The sequence below is a fragment of the Suncus etruscus genome, chromosome 15, assembly GCF_024139225.1.
Source record: "Suncus etruscus isolate mSunEtr1 chromosome 15, mSunEtr1.pri.cur, whole genome shotgun sequence".
Taxonomy (NCBI): Eukaryota; Metazoa; Chordata; class Mammalia; order Eulipotyphla; family Soricidae; genus Suncus; species Suncus etruscus.
In genome coordinates this window covers 70,549,293-70,572,077 of record NC_064862.1, presented here as the reverse complement: position 1 = coordinate 70,572,077, position 22,785 = coordinate 70,549,293, and positions in this window count along the sequence as shown.

The following is a 22,785-nucleotide window of genomic DNA, read 5'->3' as shown; positions in this document are numbered from 1 at the left end:
CAGTGCTTTTCTGATGAAAATCTTCTGATTAACTCATACTTGTGCACAGGACTCCAAATTAAAGGAATTTTGGCAAATATTAATATATATACTACCCCCAAAGACATTTTGGGATATCTCTCCCCTTTGCTTTCCTCTGAAAATGATCCTCCCTTTTTCTTCACATATGTTTGTTTTGTTTTGTTCTGGGGCCATACCCAGCATTTATACTCAGCATTTATTTTTGGCTCTGTGCTCAGAGATCACTCCTGCAGGGTTCAGATGATCATATAAGAGTCTGAGGGTTCCAACTGGAGTCCACTGCATGCAAGGCAAGTGTCCTATCTGCTATGCTGTCACTCTTGTCCATTTTTCTCTATTCTTTTATTTCTCAAATAAATTAATTTAATTATGAATCTCCTTTCTGAAATTCCTTCTGGTAGGATGGGTAACAAACCTAGAAGCCTGGAACCTAGGTGAAGGCAAGGGCTTATCTCCTGCTTCTGCCAATCAAACCTGAGACCAAGGCTTCCCAAGAAATCAGATGATGAAGACCAAGTTCTTGGGCTGTGAAAATCAAGTGGAACTTAACCCTGATGGCTGCCGATTAGGACTGGTAGGATGCAAGCATCTTTGCCAGGCAGGTGTTCATGGTAGACTTTATCAGTCCTGATCCTTTATGTCCTTTCCCCTGTGACTGAGTTGGGTTGAACAGGAAGCAGGAACACTCTCTCCTTCTTGAGCAACTTACCACCTCCCTTACTTCTCATTTCATCTAAGCCCTTGTGACAAATTAGATGAGACACCCAGGGAACAGAGGACCTGCAACATTTTATGATATACCCAGGAAGCCTATTCCTTTTGGGGACCCACTTATCCCACTTGCAAGGTGTCTTCCTATACATTAGATTGCACAGAGAATTGCAGGTAATACATGAAAACATGATGAGACATAAAGATCTAGGAGGGCCATGCAGTTTATTGTGTGAAAGTAACTAGAAATACAAGGGTTTTTTCACTGTATCTGTGTGTACAGATTTCTCCTGGCCTTCATGCCCAGTCTCTGATAAGAAGGTTTCTTTCCTTCTGGTACAGAGGGGGCACCTTTCACATGGGGAATTTTATCTCCTGCTTTCAAGAAGAAAACAGAAGGTCAGCATGTCCTTCCTGCATCTGCTATTCTTCAGTGCTTTTAACTTAAAATAATCACATGCCCAAGGAGCATATTTTGGGCTGACAGACTCTGACATCCTACACTGCCTTCACACACTTGGGCTACAACCCACATCAAAGGCAATAAAACAAGAACTGTCTTATGAGTCAGGAACCCTTATTACATCTGTTATACCAACCAGGAAACTTTAGACAATAAAGACACACAGAACCAGATTTTGTACCCCCTTTCCCTTTGATTTTAGGGTAGTTCTCCACACCACTGAAAGGCTGCTTCTTCAGAAGCATTTGATGGAGGAACAGAGGTCATCTGTTCCCAAAACTCTTCCCCCTCAGAACTTTGGGGCAGGTGTCAGAAGACATTCAGAACCCTCTCCAAAGATTCCCTTTCCCCTCTTTTTTTAATTAATCATCTTGAGAAATCCCAATCCTGGGGCCAAAGCAATAGTAATGGTAAGGCACAACTGATAGATAGTACTGGAAAGACAAATTGACTTGAATGCTGAATGTGGCTCATCCTCACATGGTCCACTGAGTACCACCTTCAGGAGTAATTCCTGAATTCAAAGCCAGTAGTAACTATTAAGCACCAGTAGGTGTGGCTCCTCTTCTCCCTGCCCCCCCCCCCAACCCAAAGGAACAAATACCAACCTCAAAGATAAGATGATTCTAAATAGACACAATCAGCTTTGGTTTTGAAGCTCCCAAGACCAGAAGAGCACTCTGGGAGTTAGCCCTCTGCCAGCCTGTAAGACACAGAAGGAAGGATAGTATTTCACAATGGAATAATCATTGTAATACATGAATTTCATTAAAGACTTTTCTCAAACCTTATTTTTATCTGGTTACAAAAAATAATACATATTCATTATATTAGACTTGAAAAACATACAAGTAAAAAAGAAGACAATAAGTCACTTACAATACTGCCACCAAACACAACCCATTTAACAATCTGATGCATTAATTTGTTTTGTTTTATGTAAATACATGCATTTTTCCAACAAGAACTGACATCCTGTGAGTCTCACTATTTTTGCAATTGCTTTTCGGGTTGTATTTTACCTACCTTTTCTGGAAGTGTAGGAGTACCCCTCCAACTCTCTGGAGAGCCGCCGGGCATTCATTGCACGTCCCTCTGTGCACATGTCCAAACCCACTCAGCTTCCAACTTTGAGTTGTCAAGGTGGTTTCTTGCCTTTCCACAGCAGCAATGTTTTATTCCCTGTATAAACATATTTAGTCCAATCATGATTATCTCCCCAGAATAAATGCCTAGCTATAACTGCTAGGGCAAATTACATGCTTGTTTTTAAGCCTTTTAATGAATACTGCCAAAACGACCTCCAGAAAGGACATTCTGACTCATATCCCCACCGGCAGTGCCTGAGAATGCTCTTTTTCCAACCAAGGTATGAAAAGCTGCTCAATTATTGAAAGCAAGCAGCTCTGTTAATGCAGTTTAACAATCCAAATGTAACTAGATTAAGGCAAGAACAAGTTTATCTTGTCCTCTCCACAGGGTTTTCTCTGCTTCCTGGAACTCCTCACCTCCTCCCCTACTCTCTTCCAGGCAATAGCCCTAACTTGATCATTGGTTTATCTGGAAACAAAGGTGCCCACTTCCTATTATAGATCCCTGGAAGCTGCTGAGGTAATCTGTTGGCCAGATTTTTATCTAATTTTGTAAATTCTTACCCTCTGAAAGGCGAAATTGCTTTCTAGGTTGCTGACTCTAGAAAACAATCCTTTGAAGGTAAAAGATCTATTAACATATAAAAGGACAGTACACCTGGGCAAATGACCCATCAACTCAGATAATCTGTCTTCTTGGAAAACTACTTAACACTATATAAAAGTTCAATACTAAAATCCCAATAGGTTTGACCTATTTGGGTTCCTTCAGTGATAAGACTCATTGATCCTGAAAACCTAAAAAAAAACATAGGAAATAAAGTTCGGAAGTTACTAATCAAATGAGTAGTAGTTGTTGGAGTTCAGGATCAATTCAATTCTATCCAGTTGGGGGTGGAGCTAATTTATGGTGGAAACTATGATTAATTTTAGAATAAACAATATTTTGGCTCAAATGGAGTTATGAGTTACTGAAGATAGCAGCACATTTAAAAGAACATGAGTTATTCAGACATGTAATTCTTTCCTTAGCTCAGTAAAGTTAAGTGTGGCAAAAATGCCAGAAAGAGCTTGGCAATTGGAATATGCAATTTAAAATAAGCAAAGATTACTCCCAGGTAGTTTATTGCTTTAACTACATCGAGGCATGTCCCTGTAGCAGACAGCATAATGACTCTCATTTCATTTTTGGTTTGTGCCAAATATCTTCAGTTAGTTTTGCTTTATTGGCTTCATGCAATTTATTGCAGCACTAGAATGCAATTGTAATGCAACTAGTATTTTAGTTTTATCTTCCACTGGTAATTTTTCTTCTTTATGGCAACTGTACTGTCTGCATTAATACAAGCCATAGAAATTATACAGTGTGGAACCCTGTTTTTCGGCAGCTCCTTTTCTCATGAAGAGCAACTTCCATAATGTGATAGTAGCCAAGTAGGTGCCAGACAAGAAACAACAACATAAATAACAGCTTTAAAACTCAATCCAGTGATATCCTTGACTTAAAATTTACTAGAATATCTAATTTCCCCATTGATTCGAAAAGCAGGTGAAACTTTTTTTTAAGACTCATTTATAAGCACTCTTGAAATAAAATTCCTAGAAAACAAACGCAGTGACAAGAGGCAACATTTGGAAAAGACTAGAACCCTTCATGTTTTCTTGTAATACATGTTTAAGTAGTCTGGTCAACAAATTGATTTGATCAACTTCAGAACATCACTAATCTACGAAGAAGAGTTTAACTATTTTTAAATAAAAAAACAATACCTGTGGGGCTGGAACAATAGCACAGTGGTAGGGCATTTGTCTTGCACATGGCAGACCTAGCACAGACCTGAGTTTGATCCCGGCATCCCATATGGTCCCCCTGAGCCTGCCAGGAGCGATTTCTGAGCGGAAAGCTAGGAGTAACCCCAGAGCGTCACCAGGTGTGGCCCAAAAACAAAAACAAAAACAAAACAATACTTGTTTAAACTATTTGGAAACTGTGCTAAACGCTAAATGCCATTTTACCAATAATTAGGCCAGATCAATGTGTATACCTTTACCTTAAAGAGAGTTTTTTTTAATGAAAGAAAAGAAGGTCTTATGGTCCTGAGAACCCCCAGGTGTTTCTGCAGAGCTGTACAAAAAGAACAAAACTAAATCAGATTAGTCATTTGGTCTGCTGAGTTTCTAACTACTACTGCCTTGCATCTTGCCGAAATTTTGCTATGAATAATGTCTCCTATAGGCTAAGGCATAAATCTTTGAGCATTCTCAGTTAAAATAGATTTCCAGGGAAAGACAGATTAGTGTGCTATCAGTCATTACTTCTTAATAAAGTGAATTTATCCCTTGAAATTCTATATTGTAAGCCAGTGATAAATTAATGAAATTTTTAAATTTGAAAAATTTAAATAAAATTAGCTTTTAAAAATCAAACTATAAAAAAATCTAACTATAAACACAGGTGAACCATGAGGGTTTGATGGTTATATTTTATTTATTTATTTATTTATTTTGGTTTTTGGGTCACACCCAGCAGTGCTAAGGGGTTACTCCTGGCTCTATGCTCAGAAATCGCTCCTGGCAGGCTCAGGGGACCATATGGGATGGTGGGATTCAAACCACTGTCCTTCTGCATCAAAGGCAATGCCCCACCTCCATGCTATCTCTTCAGCCTCTGATGGTTATATTTTAATAGAAAAAGGAAAAGCCTAAGTCTGTGTTTCATACACAATAATCTCAAGTAACACAATCCAATGGGGGTACAGGGGCATAGTCATCACCCTTGGCATTGGTGGACAAGAGTGTAAGGGAAGCACAGGAAGGGAAATTAAAGCAATTCACACACAGAGAGAGTAAAACAAATAATAAATGTTTTGAAATATAAGGGACATTGAAATTTTTTGTATTGCAGATGCGGATTAAACCCATATAGCATTGTGGAAAACTATCTAGCAGTTTCTCCAATGTGCCCAGAAATTCCATTCCTAGCACTGCGCTGAAAAGAATTGAAAACATATGCCCACATAAAATCTGCATGAATGTTCATCACCATAATATTAGTGATTGAATAGAAACACCCAAATATCAACTCATGAATAAAAAATATTCATGCACTGGAATATATTCATGCACTGGAATATTATTTGGCATTTAAAATGAGTGGAATGAACCTTGTAAGCCTGATAAGCAAAAGAAATTAGATCTCCAAACCCTGTATGATTTTCTTTATAAGAATGTTCAGAATAGGCAAATTTAAAAATACTCAAAGTAGAGGCCTAGGGAGTAGAAGGAGAAAGGAGGCTAATGTAATGACATTTTTGGTCAATGAAGATGTTTTAAAATTAGATTATGGTGATAATTGCATAATCCTGTGAATATACTAGAAAACATTGAACTTTAAATATATTAAATGATCTGTATAGTTTTTCAATTAAGCTATTAACAATGAATCATTCCTTGGCTTGGTGAGATAGTTCCATTGGTGGACCATATGTCTGATGTTTATGAGGCCCTGAATCCAGTCACTTCAAGCCTGACACTTGAAGTTCCCCCATTTTCAGCAGTACCATCAGGCCTGAGCCTTAGATCATCAGCCCAGTACCACATGCCTGAACAATGGTGGAGGGCCCTGAGTCCCCCTAACACCACTGGGGATGGCTCCCATAACAATAAATAAGTAAATAAATAAATCATTTCTGGAGTTGGTCAAGGTCATTATTCTGTCCTATTAGCTATATTTCTAATAACCTCTAACTAACTTGTTCTGATAGAGCTTAGAAATAGATATCCTGAAAATTAAAATGTAAAGAACATGAAGCCAAAAATTAAATAGAACTGATCTTAACATACGTGTCATCACTTCTAGGACACCCTGAGGGCAGATGGTTTGCCCTTCCATGCCTGGTTGCTCCTCCAGGACCAAGCACTGAATATTGCCCCACCTCTACCCTATATATATAATACCTTCAGCCTGTCTGCCACCTTATTTTGCTGTAAGCAAAGACCTGTGTCTTCAAACTCAATTCCAGACGTAAAGTTTTCAGAAATAACCTGAGGTCCAAAAGGTTGATTGCTTGTTTGTTTATTTGTTTGTTTGTTTAATTCTGCTCCACTCATTAGACGCTCCTAATTGTCAGCCAACAATCTGAGCCATGAAAAGAATAAGAGGAGCCGGAGCAGTGTCGCAGCAGTAGGGCATTTGCCTTGCATGTGGCTGACCTAGGACGGACCATCGTTGTTCGATCTCCCAGCAACCTATATGGTTCCCCAAGCCAGGAGTGATTTCTGAGCACAAAGCCAGGAGCAACCCCTGAGTGTCACCAGGTGTGGCCCCAAAACAAAAACAAACAAACAAACAAAAAATAGAATAAGAACTTGCCTCCAGTTGAGAACTGACACATTTGCAACACAGAAATTTTTCAGAATCAAGTAGTTTATAAATGACTTCATTTGTTTAAAAACAAATTTACTCTTGATAGAATTTGGATTTAGCCTGAAAAAGATTTGATAGCCCACACCTTCAGTAAGAAACTCTAGGAAAAAAGGGACCAGAGAGATAGTACAGTGTTAGGTCGTTTGCCTTGCACAAGGCCAACCTAGGACAAATATCAGTTCAATTCCTGGCATCCCATATAGTCCCCAGAGCCAGCCAGGAGCAATTTCTGAGTGCAGAGCCAGGGGTAACCCCTGAGCGCTGTGGGGTCTCTCTCTCTCTCTCTCTCTCTCTCTCTCTCTCTCTCTCTCTCTCTCTCTCTCTCTCTCTCTCACACACACACACACACACACACACACACACATGAGTTTGGCAACTGAAAGAGGTAGTCTTTGAAGCACTTTGAGTCTTTTCCTATTTACAGACCAGAATAGACAATATTCACCTAATTACCTACTCAGAATAGACGATACTCACCTAATTACCTAATTTAAGACAGTGATCCTCAAACTTTTTAAATGGGGGGGGGGCAGTTCACTGTCCCTCGGACCGTTGGAGGGCTGGACTATAGTAAAAACAAAAACTATGAACAAATTCCTATGCACATGACATATATCTTATTTTGAAGTGAAAAAAAAAACAAAACATAAACAAATACAATATGTGGCTAGTGGGCTATAATTTGAGGACCACTGCTTTAAGACAAAGTGTAGGGGCTGGAGCAATAGCACAGTGGATAGGGCACTTGCCTTACACGGCCAACTCAAATTCAATCCCCGGCATCCCATATAGTCCCCTAAACTTGCCAGGAGTGATTCTTGAGCACAAAAATGTTTAAAATATTTCTTTTAAAAATTATAAACTCATGAACTTGCTGGAATTATTTTCAGAACCCCATGGTTTTTTTCTTCTCAGCAGACCTTTTGAGCTAAGCATCTTACATGATTAATAAGTATTTTGTTGGGTTATTGTTTGAAGGCCACATCTTGCTATGTTTGAGTACTCAAAATTTACTCCTAGCAGTAAATTCAGAGGACCATGTAGTGCCCAGGATCAAACCTGGGCCTCCTGTGTAGAATGCATGTGCTCAGTACATTGAGTTAACTATACACAGGAGCAGAAAGATTTCAGGCACAACTTATAATAAAGACAATACTACACAATATAATAAATCTTCCTGAGTAGTTAGTTGGAAACTGTGTGTAAGACTTCATAACACATCCATTAGTCTATTATCAGCCTTTGATTTTGTGGACAGGAGATTGTCTTCATATGAAAGTTGATGATCTTGGAACAGTTCCCAGATGATTAGTGCTGCCTAAAAATGTAGTTTAATACCATTGCCAGAATCAGAATGGCTAGGAATGATCTTAGGCCAGAAAAAACTCTACTTTTAAACAGAGTAAAAGTAAGTAAAAATAAGTCTATCTTTATTTAAGCTTGTATATATATGAGGCAACTAGATTCTTATTTCAAATGCTTTGGAAGCACTTTTCCCTCCACAATTAAAAGGATAATAGATTAAAAAAAAAAACAACAACTCTGGGATGAAGAGGCCCAGCAAAAGTTCAGTTATAAGCTTTATAGACAAGAGGCCTTAAATTTAATCCTCAGCACTTTTAAGAAGTCTAATCAAGAAATCTCATTAATTAAAACAGGGTATTGTGATGGGGAACACGAGAACAGCCAGCAAAACTGTCCAGGAACAACTTGGTGGGTTCTCAAGGAGGAAGAGAAGTAACATCCCATAATACATCCTGACAAGTCTACTCTAAGCACTGTACATCCCAGTCCATTCTGACTAAGGCTTGCATACAATGCCAGGAAGGATTCTAGACCAGACCATATATGAGCACAACAAGCTGGTTGTATTTGTGCCACCCAGAAACTGTTCCCCTGCAAACCCCAAGACTGTGTAGACAACAAGACTCAGCAGCCACACTGAGATTCATTGCCTCCATCTCTATCCCAGAAAGTTTCTTGCTTCTTTGGCACTTAGTCTCTGTGGAAGAATATTCCCTGGGTGGGAGGGAAGGAAGGGAAGATTCTACCTTTGGAGAGGGTTTTTCCTTAACAGCACCCTACATGCTGAGTGTAATGCCTGGATGTCCTGTCCACCTCAAAACACATTGGGTCTCCAAAGCACCCAAATCAAGGTGTGTATGAACACCACAACCAAGACTACCACTTCAACAAAGAAAGGTAAAGGGAGAAACAAAGGCCACAGTGCTCATCTCCAGAAGCTGCAGATCAGCTTCAACCATGCCCCAAAAAAGGATGGTTTGGGGCAGGATCCAGCAATGCCCAAACAGACAAACTCACTCAACCTACTACATGCTGGAGTGTGAATTTCCAGCTAATCCCTTAGGCTTCTTAAAAGATTGTGCACTTCCAAAGAGCTTCAGTGGAGCTTCCCACCTGTACAATTGTAGTCACCTCTTGTCCGGAAGCTAGCTACAACAGTGCAACAGTGTCTCCCTAAATTTGTGTGCTTTCTGATAAGGGAATGCGGAAATATTGGACCTCAGATGAAAACTTCTCCAGGCATTCCAATGTAACCCTCACATTATTTTAAGGGATCTACCTTGTAACTTGAGATAACACTTCATTGCAAAAACAACAGTTTTACAACTTCTTTCCTGAAAGAAAGTGACCTTAGCAACTGGCATTTCAATTACGTATCCAGGGCTTCCCTGGATAACAATGGGATAAATCTAGCCCTGAAAGCTTCTAACTAAAACTGATTGGACAAGATCGATCAGAAAAGGGTGGAGGAAGGGGTCAGGCCTGAGGAGACTCAAGAATAACATTACAAGTTTTATTCCTTCAAACTATCTCACAGGCAGAATGTGATACTTCCTCCCCTCCCCTATGCACCTCTACCCCAGGCCTCACTCTCCACCTCTAATACAGTCCTTTGGGGTTCCAAAACACACAACACTCTATGTGAACTCTGACACACTGCAGCTAAGTTTATGTGAGTACCACAACTCAAGAGCACAATTCCTGGCAAGCACTGCAACCAAAATGTGTAGGTATCACAGCTAACATATGCGAGACTGGAGAGGTAGTACAGGATTTCAGGCACCTGCCTTACATACAGAGACTCCAGTTTAATCCCCAGCATCACATGGTGCCCTGACGCCCAACCCAGGCACAGAGCCAAGGAGTAGCTCTCAAGCACCATCAGGTGGGAAAAAGGAAAGAAGGGAGGGAGGAAAGGAAGAAAGAAGAGAAATGACTCCAATTATTACATCAACAAAAGAGGTGAGATGGGGGAATCATTTTTTTAAAATTAAGACAATAAGGGATCTTCTGGTTGGTGCTTGTCTGTTGTGTTATGGATATTGAGCTGCTCGTTGAATTACCAGAAATGAAAATTTTGCAATTCAGCTTCCAGTATGAGTGCCCAAATCACAACCTCATAGAAACTGCCTAGGAAGCCATTTATTCTAGCCTAAGATCAGACACTTCAATTGGTCCCTCTGCTCTGGAAAGTCTCTGTTTCTACACTGAGGAAGCACCACTTCCCTTTGTGACTTTGGAACTAAAGCTGAGGGCCAACAAGGCAAGTGGCAGAAACTGTCACATGTCCAAGCCTGAGTTTCAAGGAATACCAAGAGAACAAGTGGAGAATATTTTTACTTTTTTTGTTTTGTTTTGGTTTTTTGGGGGGTCACACCCGGCAGCGCTTAGGGGTTACTCCTGGCTCTGCCTCTGCACTCAGAAATCACTCCTGGCAAGCTCAGGGGACCATATGGGATGCCGGGATTCAAACTGCTGTCTGTCCTGAATCGGCTACGTGCAAGGCAAATACCCTACTGCTGTGCCCCTAGGATATTTTTAGACTTTAAGAAAGGTAATTTTTGTACCAAACACAGATTAAAAATGTAAGTAATTGGGCCTGGAGAGATAGCAAAGCGGTGTTTGCCTTACAAGCAGCCGATCCAGGACCTAAGGTGGTTGGTTCAAATCCCGGTGTCCCATATGGTCCCCTGTGCCTGCCAGGAGCTATTTCTGAGCAGACAGCCAGGAGTAACCCCTAAGCACTGCCAGGTGTGGCCCAAAAACCAAAAAAAAAAAAAAGTAAGAAATTCCATAAGCAATGAGAGGATGCTGCCTGGTCACGATGTATGACAAAGAGCTATTATAACTACCATTTGGTGCATTATTTCAAAAAATCTCATTACAATAACACTTCAGAATGAGAATTTATGCACAGAAATTAGCTGTTTCTTCAGGTTCATAACTGTGGTTCCAAAACCCAACTACTCATCAGAATGATGAGGGAATAGTGGTTAAGATTCTGCACTTGGGGCTGGCAAGGTGGCATTAGAGGTAAGGTGTCTGCCTTGTAAGCGCTAGCCAAGGAAGGACTTCGGTTCAATCCCCCGGCATCCGATATGGTCCCCCAAGCCAGGGGCAATTTTTTAGTGCTTAGCCAGGAGTAACCCCTGAGCATCAAACGGGTGTGGCCCAAAAAACAAAAAACAAAACAAAACAAAAAGGTTCTACACGTGGAGATTCTAAATCAGCTGGTCACAGCCACAATATGGGAATCTACAAATTAAAAAAAAAAAAAAGAAAAGAACAAAAACTTCTCCAGAAATTAAAAATACAATTATTTTTCTCTCCTTTGAAAACTGCTTGATGAAATCCTGTTCTGATACTCTTAGTCCACCAGAAAGAAAATCCTCACTTACCTTGGTTTTGTTCCTAATATCTAAGAAGTCTCCCCACTAAAAACACAACCTCGTATTCTATACTTTTATCATTTAAGATCAAATGTAATAAAAATTCATTGGCCGTTATCTAAGTGTGGTTAACAGAGGTTCCCAAACATACTTGACCTACAGCCCCCTTTCAGAAAAGAAAGTGTTCCCCTAGAAATATTTAGTTAAATAAACAGAAAGAACTCCTTTAGTATATCTAAGCCTACTACTATCCCCCAATTATTTTAGTCCCATGGGGATGTGGAAGGCAGTTTTACATATTTTGGAAAACACTGATCAGAATAAAGTGTTTCAGAATTTTTTAATGCTCATTGCAGAGTTTTTAATTCACTTGGGAAATGTCTATTGTGCAATACCAAGAGAAATTTTGCACAATGCTCAATATTATATTGTATATTAATCTGTTATCTACCTCAACTTTGAGGTGATAAATGAGAAAGAAATCAGAGATTCAAGCTGGTACCATTGTAGCATGGATGAGTCAGGCTAAGCAGGGCAGGCAGCAGTCATATAAAACACCTAGTGAGCTGAATAAAGGCCCTCCGGGGTCCACATGTGGTTTGCAAGCTGTAGTTTGAGGACCCCTAGCTTAAACATTTGTGTCCTTCCAAAATTCCTAAATTAACAACATGATGGTATTAGTAGATGTAGCCTTTGGGAGGTACTTAGGTCTTGAGGATGCAGCCCTCCTGAATGGGAGCAGCACCCCCAGAAAATAATAAGTGGTTTTTAAGTGTATGGGAACATTCCCTTATGAAAAAAACAGATGAGGCCTTTGCCAGACTATACTGGCATCCTGTTCTTGGACCTTGGTCCTCCAGAATGTGAAGAGTAAATTTCTGTTATTAATAAGCTATCCAGTCTGTGGTATTTCTCATAGCAGTACAAACAGATGAAGACACCTTCTGGTTGTAAAACAAATATGGCTGTCTTCCAACCTCGCACAAGGGGACATGGCCCAGGCTTAGCCAACTGTGCAGGAAGGTTCTGGGAAAGAAGAGGAGCTTAGCTCAGATGACAGAGCCCAGCCATCCCCACCACATACAAAAAACAGGGACAGTAACCAAAGCTGCAATGCTTATAATGGCCATAACTGGCACATTATTCAAATGCCACAGTACTGGAGATGTCATCTTTGCACTCCACCTGCATGTCCAGCCACTGGCTTACTAAGGGCTCACTATGGGGCTACTAGAGTTTGGGTTTCATCTGCCTATTATGGACAGTGCCTCCCCCACAACCTCCAGGCAGACTAGACAGTGATCCTGTTAGCATAAAAGTGGATTTATTCCTGAGCTTCTGGGTTCTTGAGAATTTTTGAATGTCTTGCATACAAAACTCAGAAGAAAATTAAGCTCAAGCAAATGGGTCTATCAGGGGTCTCAAACTCAATTTACCTGGGGGCCACAGGAGGCAAAGTTGGGGTGATCCTTGAGTGCAAAGTCAGTAGTAAGCCTTGAACATTGGGGGGGGGTGTGACCCAAACAACTAAAACAAAACAAAACAAAACAAGATTCCTCTAGGGTAGGGCCACAAAATGTTGTACGGAGGGCCGCAAAAGGCCCGCAGGCTGCGAGTTTGAGACCCCTGGGACTCTATGTAGTCCTTCTGTGCCACATGATAGGATGAGTTTCCTTCTCTGATTATTATGTCCTGTCACCTTTAGTGTATGATGTTTACCCATTCTCCCCTTCAGTTTACATGTTTCTGATCTGGAATCTTTCTAGTTTATCATTGTCTGGGTGGCTCTGTCACCTATGTCCCCTGGCTTGGGCCTGCTGCTCTGTATCCTGTCACTGAGCCACGTTAGAGCTGTAGCTCAGAATTTCGCTGTCATCTCAGCTATAGTCCAGCAGGTCTGACTCTCTGGTACCCACCACGTGTGTGTACGTGTGTGTGTGTGTGTGTGTGTGTGTGTGTGTGTGAGAGAGAGTGAGAGAGAGAGAGAGAGAGAGAGAGAGAGAGAGAGAGAGAGAGAGAGAGACAGAGAGAGAGAGAGATAGAGAGAGAGAGAGAGAGAGAGAGAGAAAGAGAAGAGAGAGAGAGAAAGAAAGAGAGAGAGAGAGAGAGAGAAAGAGAGAGAGAGAGAGAGAGAAAGAGAGAGAGAGAGATCCTGTGCTCTGTACTGTGTCACTGTCTGGGAATAAGAGCATACCTGGTCCTGCTATCTGTTGGACTGTTGTCTTAATATAAATTAAAGAGTCCTAGAGTTGGTAGGGGGATGGTGAGGCCTTTCTACATTTGACCTGGCTCCCACAGCCCCTAAGGCCTGGTCGGTCTGAAGGTTGCAGGATGAGGGTGGAAAGATTCACAGGGCAGTCAGATGAAGTTCTAGGAGTCAGCCAGCTTTATTTCACAGTCCCTACCTCCATTTATTTATACCTCCTCATATGGCCTCTATCCTAAGCCTTTTCCTAGCAGCTACTTCTCTACTTCTTCTGGCTCTCTCAGCCTCTGTTCCTTTCAGCTGCTTTTTCCAGGCTTCCTAACTGGCTTCCAGGCTGACTAATTCCCTTTGCTGCTGCTGCTGCTGCTGCTGCTGCTGCTGCTGCTGCTGCTGCTGCTGCTGCTGCTGCTGCTGCTGCTGAATCTATTGCTGCTGCTGAATCTGTTGCTGAATTGCTGCTATTAAATCTCTCTGTTGATGGGGCCGGGCGGTGGCGCTAGAGGTAAGGTGCCTGCCTTGCCTGCGCTAGCCTTGGACGGACCACGGTTCGATCCCCCGGCGTCCCATATGGTCCCCCAAGCCAGGAGCAACTTCTGAGCGCATAGCCAGGAGTAACCCCTGAGCGTCAACGGATGTGGCCCAAAAACCAAAAAAAAAAAAAAAATCTCTCTGTTGAATCTCACCGTTGCTTCTCACCTCTGCCAATTCTCATTTCTGCCATTCACCTCTCTCACACTTCTCTAACTCTTCTTATCCCCTCTCCTTGCCATGCAGACTCCTCTATCCACCCATTTCAGGTGTGGGCAATTCTGATCAATCTGGTGGGATAAATAAGAAGTTGGGAGAGGGGATACTCACATTCCATAGGTGAGAAGGGTAAAAAATGAGAGAGAGAGCCCTTCTTCCTCTTCTTATTTCTTTAATTCCTGACTGGTCTTTTTATTTGCTGTTATTTTTCATCTTCAGATATCTCATTATCTATTCATGTGTGTGTGTGTGTGTGTGTGTGTGTGTGTGTGTGTGTGTATGTGTGTGTGTGTGTGAAGGTGGTTTGGCTACACCAGTGGGTGTTCAAGATTTATTCTTGGCTCAAAACTCAGGAATCACTCCTGGTGGGGGTTAGGGGACCATATGAGATGCCTAGGATAGAATCCAGTTCAGCAGCATGCAAGGCAAGCACCCTATATGCTGTTCTGTCTCCAGCCTCCAATTCTGTAGTCTTAACGTTTATTTATTCTTGAACCTTATCTTTTAGGGGGGATGAGATTAAAATGATGGATTTGATTAACTTTCTATTAATTTATCTGATACTACGCCACCCTTGTACGTCTACTGTATCAACCCAGTTCAGAAGCCACCCCAAAGCTCTTTTTTCTCAACATTTTGGTGTGTATTTTCCTGGAAGATGGAAGATGGAACCTGTGAGAGGAGCTTGAGTGCATATCACTAATTTGGAGACCATCCCATGTAGAGCAATAGGGTCGAGAAAAATAATTCAAACATGGGTTGGGCAGGGTCTCTGCCTCTCCTATAGGAGCCAGGTAAACCATACCACAAACCTGCCTCAGGAAAGAAAGATAAAAGTTTGATTATGAATAAAGGGAGAATCAACCCAGCTTTCTCTCATCACTCAGAACAGATTGCCTCTGTGTGTGTGTGTGTGTGTGTGTGTGTGTGTGTGTGTGTGTGTGTGTGTGTGTGTGTGTGTGTAGACTAAGGGAGCAATAGCAAGAAAGAGGCCCCTGCTATGAGTCAAGGCATGGGCTCTGATTCTGTGGGAGGCTGGAGGTTCAAGTGCCCTCTCCAATGAATCATTCCAAAGAGCATGTGTTACAGTTGAGCTCTTCCTTAACATGCTCCCATTTCATCAGTAAAGAACAGTGAGGAGGAGAGAAGGGTGCTGATGTCAGGGTTATTTGAGAAAGTTGACCCATCCCAGCATATACTCGAAAGAAGAGATTCCCTTTGCTTTACATTTCCGGATAAGGCAGCCCGCCTCTCCTCTAAGATGAGCCAGCCTTATCAGGGACTATCAAAGCAGCAAAGATCACATGGCTATTAAGATAAAAGTCTGGCCCATTCCGGGGTGGGCTTATCAAGGTTTAGCAGTGAATTTTGTTGCTTTGACTGCATTTTAAAAGTTCATTGATTTGTAGCTAATACCGAGTTGTCATAGTTTCATGAATAACAGCTTGTGGTTTGCAGAATCAAAGCTTTTTCCTGAATCAATAATAGCAGATTCACTGAGGTGGTCTGAGCATCTGCAAAAGGGGAAGCCGAGAAGGATGCCTGGCAGAGAGAAGGAGCAAATTTCGTCAGATCATAAGTGGTTTATAAAAGAAGAAAAATGACTCTCTCCTTCCCAAAGCAGCAGAAATTGAGACTTTTTAAAAAGAAAAATGTTTAATGACTTGTAGAGAGGCCATTGTTTTGGGGGAAATAATGAAGTATAGATAAGATAAGTGTGTGCATGTTAATAAATTGACTCTAAGTGGAAAGAAAGGCCAAATTGAAGCTTTTTTCAAAGCTCACCAATTAGTTTAATCTTCAAAAGAATAGCTTTTGACATCCTGAGCTTGACACACAAATGCTTGGTTGTTTTTATTTTTATAGGACCGGTTTCTTGGAAAACACTGAACTGTATTTGTGTTTCCCTAGGAGGAAATAGGAATATATAGGCACACACACACACACACACACACACACACACACACACATACACACACACACACACACACAGCTCTCACTCAACTATGATAATGTAATATCTTAGTGCTGTTTAGGTTCTTATAACATTTCTCAGACTACTTCATTTGAACTTCATAATATCCAGGTAGGGTTGAGAGAGCTGTAATTTTTATTCCCTTTTCAATGAGAAAATAAATGGAGTCTTAAAGCAAGTTAGAACAGCCTAGCCAATTCAACTTGTGGTGCCCATCCCTAATTAATCAAGGCAGTCCTTCCCAAGAAGCTCAAGCTAAACTTCACAATCCTTCCCTGAGCGAACCTCCAGGCAACCTCCTTCAAATGCCAGATGACATGAAAGATCAAGTCTATTTGCCTTCCCAGATCCATGTGATCGCCCCAAGGTCAAGAACTACTTGATGTACTAGTCCAGTCAAACATCTCTTCTTTCAGCACTTTCTTTAAGTAGAAAGCTTTTATGAGAAAAGATGAAGCCTTGCCTTCTGCTACAACAAGGATAGAGCTGGAGGGTGTCATGTTAAATGAAATATGCCAGGAGACAGCTAAATGCCAGATGATCTCACTCATATGTGGGACATAAAGAAACAAGGCAAGGAAGTAGGCAGCATCCAATAAAAACAAACCGTTTGACTCAAATGACAGACTGAGATGATCTAAGGAGGACAAGGGAAGTGTCCTGGGCATTGGTGGAATGTTATACTAACTTTGTTCTAAAACATAACCATTTACACACTAAGTTTTTGGTTTGGTTTGGTTTGGTTTGGTTTGGTTTGGTTTGGTGGTTATACCTGGCAGTATTCAGGGCTTATTTCTGGTTCTCAGGGATCACACCCAATGGGGTTTAGGAGATATGGAGTAAAAGGGATCAAATCCAGGCTTTCCATGTACAAGGCAACTGTCCTATTTGCTACACTAGCTCATCAGCTGCAACACTGACTGTTTTTGTTTTTGTTTTTGTTTTTGTTTTATGGGCCACACCGAGTGACCCTCAGGAGTTACTCCTGGCTATGTGCTCAGATACTGCTTCTGGCCTGGGGGGGCCATATGAAATTCTGGGGATCAAACCCAAGTCTGTCCATGTGCAAAGCAAACACCCTAATGCTGCGCTATCGCTTCAGCCCCAACATTTACAATTTTATAACTCAGTGTTACTTCAGTAAATAAAAGGTAGAAAGCTATTACCCAGTGAACTGAGCATGCCTTTGTCACAACCAAAAGCCATATCTCCCTAGAAATGTTCCGCTCTCTATTCATAATAACCAAATTCCATTTGTACTCATTACTTAGGAAGATTTAAGCTGCTCCAGAGTAATGTTGCTCAACCAGGGAACACAGGGCCCCCTGTTAATAAATTGTCTCTAAGGGGAAAGAAAGGCCAAATTGAAGCTTTTTTCAAAGCTCACCGATTAGTTTAATCTTCACCAAATAGTCTAGGATATTCCAAGGGGAAGGAAAGCCAAAAAAAAAAAAAAAAAAAGCATATTACTGGGGCCATGGCACAAGAGTAGGGAGTCAACTTGTAGGAGAGAGGATGGAGGATTACAGGAAAGAAATAAGGCTTGAAGCCATGGGCAATAAAATGTTAAGAAATGTTAGGGGCCGGGCGGTGGCGCTGGAGGTAAGGTGCCTGCCTTGCCTGCGCTAGCCTAGGACGGACCGCGGTTCGATCCCCCGGCGTCCCATATGGTCCCCCAAGAAGCCAGGAGCAACTTCTGAGCGCATAGCCAGGAGTAACCCCTGAGCGTCACAGGGTGTGGCCCAAAAACCAAAAAAAAAAAAAAAAAAAAAAAAAGAAATATTGCAGCGGGTTGGGTGTTTGCCTTGTACATGGTCCACCTGGGTTTGATCCCCAACATCTCATATGGTCCCCTTGCTTGCATGAGCAATTCCTGAGCACAGAGCTAGGAGTAACCTCTGAGTGCCATCAGGTGTGGCCCTCCTCAAAAGAAAAAGAAAAAAGAAATACTACTCTAGGTTATGCAATTATCAGAATTCTGACATTACAGGATTGCATTTTATAATTCAAATAATCATTAGTTTCAAATGAAGAGTGAGCAATACACAGAAGTAAATGAATACCTATTAAAAATGCCAGTGGGGATGGGCCAGAGAGATAGATAAGACTAACCCAAAGTTAATGACTAACCCAAAGATGTGACTAACTCAAAGTTTGATTCTTGATACCACATGGTCCCTTGAACAGCACTGGGAGTAGTCTGTGAGCACAGAGCTGGGAATAACCCCTGAACACACCTCCAGGTGTATTCCAAAATCTACCCCCTCCCTACACACACAAAATAAATGACAGTGGTATATTCCAGGATGTGGACAAATGGTACAATGCCTGTCTAGGCTACGGTCCCATATACCAACTGGGATACTGGAAGCACTGCTTTTGAGATCTCTGGCACCAAGTAGGTATAAGCACTGGTAAAAAAAAAAAAAAAAAAAAAAAAAAACATGCAACCAACTCCTGACAACCCCTTTTGACAAGCACCACAACCAAGTGTGGGGTTCCTGGACATCTCAACAATGTTGAAAAGAAAAGGAAGGGAAGAGGAGGGGATAAAGGAATTCCCATGAGTGAGAATAAGGTGAGAGAATTCTGATCAGGTGATCAGGGAAGGTCTTTTAGATTAGGTGAAATTCAACAGAAACGTGAATGAAGAGAAGTGGGCCATGTAATGATTGAGAAGAAAAGTATTAAAACATAGCAGCAGATGGGCCCGGAGAGATAGCACAGCGGTGTTTGCCTTGCAAGCAGCCGACCCAGGACCAAAGGTGGTTGGTTCGAATCCCGGCGTCCCATATGGTCCCCCGTGCCTGCCAGGAGCTATTTCTGAGCAGACAGCCAGGAGTAACCCCTGAGCACCGCCGGGTGTGACCCAAAACCTAAAAAAAAAAAAAAAAAAACAACAAAACATAGCAGCAGAAAGTCTTCAAGAGAGAACACACTGTGTGTGGCTGAGAAATAGGCTGGGGAATTTGCTCAACTCCCCAGAGAGGCAGTACAAGTCTGATCTATGAAGTTCCTTATAGCCCTGGTGAGGAGTTTCAATTTCATACTAGTCATGATGGGATGCTCCTGTAGAATTTAAAGTAGGTAAGTAAAGAAGGTGATTCAAGGGTAGAAGATTATGTGACCAAATGTTTACACTCATTTTTTTTTGTTCCTTTTCTGTCCCCTTTCTTTTGTGGCTTTTGTTGATGTTACAGTGACCAGTGGACATATATACCAGGCTAAATTCTCACACATGTAGCAGTGTGGTGCTTGACAGTTGGCCAGGCTACTCACCAATGGTTGATCTCCTTCTTTTCAGTGCTGGACAGGGCTCCTGTGTTGAAGCACAAGTCATGATCACATGTTTGCTGAGGATCGAGGCTATGCTCACCAGGTCACTTCTCTGGGCGGTGAAACTCACATATGTTTTAAGGGACACTTATCACTCCTTTAGGTGGTGCAAACACTGTGTAGGGTAGCAGGAAATCACAATGAGCCAGAGATGACACTCAATAGAGCTGCCAGGATTGTGTTTCATAGATTTAGGATGCCAGGGCTGGGGATTTAAACTTAAAGCTGTGTGTTGGCAAGGCAGGCATCTAAACCACAGTGTTCATTTCTACAGGTTGCACATGTGTAGTTTTATAGGTCATTCTGATAATATCATAAGCAATGTTCTCAACAAATGTTTAATTGTGTTGAGGAAAAGGTAGGGGTCACTCACTGCAAAATTCTAATAGAAAGTAGGTAAAAACACGGGACCGAAGAGATAGGATGGAGGTAAGGTGTTTGCCTTTCATACAGAAGGTCATTGGTTAGAATCCCGGCATCCCATATGGTACCTCGAGCATGCCAGGAGTGATTTCTGAGCATAGAGCCAGGAGTAACCCCTGAGCACTGCCAGGTGTGACCCAAAATCCAAAAAAAAAAAAAAAAAGTAGGTAAAAACAAAGTCAGATGGTCAAAATCAGACTACAGACGTAGTCTGATTTTCAAAACATAGGGAGGCAGTGGCTATTTCAGTTGTGCCGTCTTGTAGCAAACCCAAAGGTAGAAGTACAAGAAAAATATTTTTGCTTGGGGACATGTGTGTGAGGATAAAAGTAAAGGTAATGAGAATCCACAAACTATAAGACAGGTCTGAGCTCCTATAATCTTCACATTCCTGAATCTTCTTACTCTCTTTTCTTTTAGCCTAGAAGAGCCTATTGCCTTTCTGTATGGGCAATTTATGGGCAATTTGACAGTTGAAGTCTCCAACTATAACACAGTTCCAATGACTTGGTAAGTAAAATGGGGTGCCCCCATACCAAAGTGCCACAAGAACAGCCCTTCTGAGGCCAGAGCGGTGGCGTAGCAGTAAGGCTGACCTAAGATGTGGCTGACCTAAGATGGACTGCAGTTTGATCTCCCGGCATCCCCTATGATCCCTCAAGTCAGGAGCCATTTCTGAGCGCATAGCCAGGAGTAATCCCTGAGTATCACCGGGTGTGGCCCCAAAACCAAAAAAAAAAAAAAATGAATAAATAAAAAGAACAGCCCTTGTCATGTGTTAGGAAGAGCCTCAGGAAGCATGGAAGTGGTGGTGGAGGTGGGGGAGTAATAAGTAGATATGGAAGAATAGCAACTGAGGCCACCAACCAATTATACTTCCAACAGCAGGGTTATATAAAGCTGATGTTTATGATAGCCCCAATTTACAAATAGAGATGGGCCCATTTCTTCCTAAGACTCAGGACATATCTCTCATCTCTTCAAGATCTCCCTATGTATTCAAACATGTTTTAGAAAGTTGCATCTTGGGGCTGGAGAGATAGCATGGAGGTTAGGTGTTTGCCTTGCATGCAGAAGGTCGGTGTTTTGAATCTCAGCATCCCACATGGTCTCCTAAGCCTTCCAGGAGTGATTTCTGAGCATAGAGCCAGGAGTAACCCCTGAGCGTTGCTTGGTGTAACCCAAAAAAAAAAAAAAGTTGCATCTTTTTTAAAGCCTTTTCTTGATCACGAATTTAACTCTCAAGTAATGTTCTTCATCCCCTGATACACATTCACATTTTAAAGAGAGCTGTTAATCAAGGTACCTCTTTTTCTTTTTCTTTTTTTAATATATTTTTTATTTAAGTAACATGATCATATTTGGGTTACAGTCATAACCAGAACACCCCCCTTCACCAGTGTAACATTACCCCTTTCCCCTTTCCCATCTCCTGCCTGTATTTGAGACAGGCATTCTACTACAGTTATTTGTTTTTAAGTTCAGTAAGTTTTTTTTTTCTTAAAGGATAAGAGTAAAAAAATATAGTAAAGGTGTGATAGTGGCAATCGCCATTGTTTGCATAGGTCCAGAAAAATGGGGAAAATGGAAAAAAATCCTTGACCTGATTACAAAAAGGCCTCACCCCAAAAGTTTATTGGCATAAGACAGACTCTGGGTTCCGGGCATACCAGTCCGTCCAACTTGAGTCATTCTCAAGGTCCCGGTGAAACTTTTTCACACTTTAGCTATTGTTGGTATCAGATTCATATATTTAAAGACTCTGGATTCTGTGCATTTCTTTCATCGATGTCAGGCTGATGTGGAGCATCCTCTAGTTTCAGCATACCATTAAATGCGGAGCAATCTGCTCTACCTGCAGACTGTTGCTGAGTCATCTGGGTGTTGGGAGCACTCTTTGGAGTAAGTCAATGCCAAAGCAATGGTAGGTCTTCCCTGGTAGAGGCTTCGTTCCTGGTAATGTTAAAGACAATTGTGGTTGTTTCCATAGATGGTATCCATTGTTCAGGTGTGTGTGGGCGATGCCCATTCTTCTGAGGCCTGAGCCAAATCATTATGCCAATGTTCAGGGTAAAAGGCCCAATTACATTACCAAATTTGTGTTCCCATCTCTATTAGATAAGAACTTGTTTGCATATGTATTATTTTCCCATTTTAATGTGCCTATGCAAAAGAGAAGCAATGCCACAAGATATTGTTGGTGCATCTGGGGGCCGACGAATAAAATCCAACATTCCCCGTAACTTGAACAAACATGAAATCTATACAGAGATACTCTTCTACCAGTATTGCTTATAAAACAGATCTCAAAGGGGGAAAATCAAACAATCAAATAACAAATCCAGTGGGCAAAATTGTCACTATTTCTAAAACATAAAAGGGTCACGTGTATCTCCTTTGTATATCTCAGATGTATTCCCTTAACACCTATAACTCTTTCCGAATATCCTCATATAAGGTACCTCTTTTTCATTCCATATTACTCTTTACTCCATTCCCCCTTCTGCTCATCCACTTCATATTGAGCTTCTATTAGGATTACTACAGACCCTGCCTATCTAAATTTAGTTGCAATGCAGTTCTCTTCTTACTTAGTATCTTGGATTCATTGATTCTTGGATTAATTATTCACTCATTTAATGCTTTCTCTTTGCAGGTTTTTGAGATGTCACATTCATGATACATTCTTTCA